Below are 1538 nucleotides of genomic sequence, written 5' to 3' on the forward strand. Positions count from 1 at the left end.
TATATATATAACATAAGTGCTTCACGGTTTTAACAGACTGCTACTAGACAAATGTAGAGATCTGCAGTGTCATTCACAACTCATTTTGAGGCTGTCTCTTTGAATCCAAATGAGACACTTCAACAAGAACTTACCAAAAATAGAAAAGAGGAAATGCATCCTTTCACTTTGTCAACATCCTCTCCAGCTTCACTTCTCTGCTTTACGCCTGTGTTTTACCAGCTTTTCATTTATACTCTGCAGTGAAACATTTTAACAAAAAATAAACCTCCTTCTAATTTTACCCTTGTAATTATATATTACATACTTGTAGTTATAGTGGCAACTGATAAAAGATAATTACATCACTATACGCAAGAAAACCGATGTACAAAAAGTGAAACAAAAAGCAGAAGCAACACAAAATCAAAGGGAACGCAGCAGACTGAGCCTGTTTATGGTTTCATGAACAACATGTGGCAGAGGAGGATGTGTTAACTTCACTGCATCACTTTGAGCTGTACGATCACTGGAACTGTGAGTGTAGTGTGTTGTAGTGTGTTGTAGTGTGTTACATGTTTCCATTCACTGATCACAAGCATGAACGTCTGATAAATGATTAACCTGCTGTTTCTCCCAGGATGACGTCACAACTTACAACTTTAGTGATTTAAAACAATAATAGGAAACAGGTGAACAACTGTCTTTTCACTGAAACATCAGAGCTTTGTCTGAGGCCAAGAAAAAGAGGAGCTGAAAGGCAAAGTTTTTATTTATTAAAAATCAAAAAGATAAATTAAGTATGTTCTCTGAGGACATACTTAACTTTTCTTTTTGATTTTTCTACCAGGATTACTGAGATGCATCAGGCCTCTTTTTATTTATTGGTTTATCTTCCCAACCCTTATTTTTGTTGTCATGTATTGTTGATCATTACTGATCTGAAAGAATAGCTTTTAGCTTCACTATACCCCCCTCTAGTGGTGGAAAGGCTGACCTGTGTGAGTGGATCAGTTTTTAATGTGTCAAAATTAATTACAATTGTTTTTATATATCGATAAAAAAGTTGGGGCTTTATTTTATCCTTTTTGATTTCACAACCACCATGTTAGTTAACAAAATGTTCTTTTTCCAAAGTGAAATGATGATACAACATTTAACTTTAATGTTTCTTGAAAACAAGAATCAGTGCGCAAGTTTAAATTAACTGAAAGTTTTATTTAATACAAGCTTAAACACAATGATATTTGGTCAAATCTTTCTAACAGTAGCCCTGTGTTTCTGGTACATGCTGACAGTTGTTGTTGTTGTTGTTGTTGTTGTGCAATCTGTTGAACTCTACCACACAAAATCTGAGCTGAATGTCTGTAAAAGTACAGAGTTTTAGCCATTTGTGTTTAAGCTCAATTATCTACAGTTTTAAATCCAGTGATTTTATTGAGTTTCATTTGTCCAGAGCTTCATGAGACAGCGGGTAAAATAAGTATTGAACACGTCACCATTTTTCTCAGTAAATATATTACTAGAGGTGCTAATGACATGAAATTTTCACCAGATGT

The sequence above is a fragment of the Austrofundulus limnaeus genome, unplaced genomic scaffold (genome assembly GCF_001266775.1).
Source record: "Austrofundulus limnaeus strain Quisiro unplaced genomic scaffold, Austrofundulus_limnaeus-1.0 Scaffold587, whole genome shotgun sequence".
Taxonomy (NCBI): Eukaryota; Metazoa; Chordata; class Actinopteri; order Cyprinodontiformes; family Rivulidae; genus Austrofundulus; species Austrofundulus limnaeus.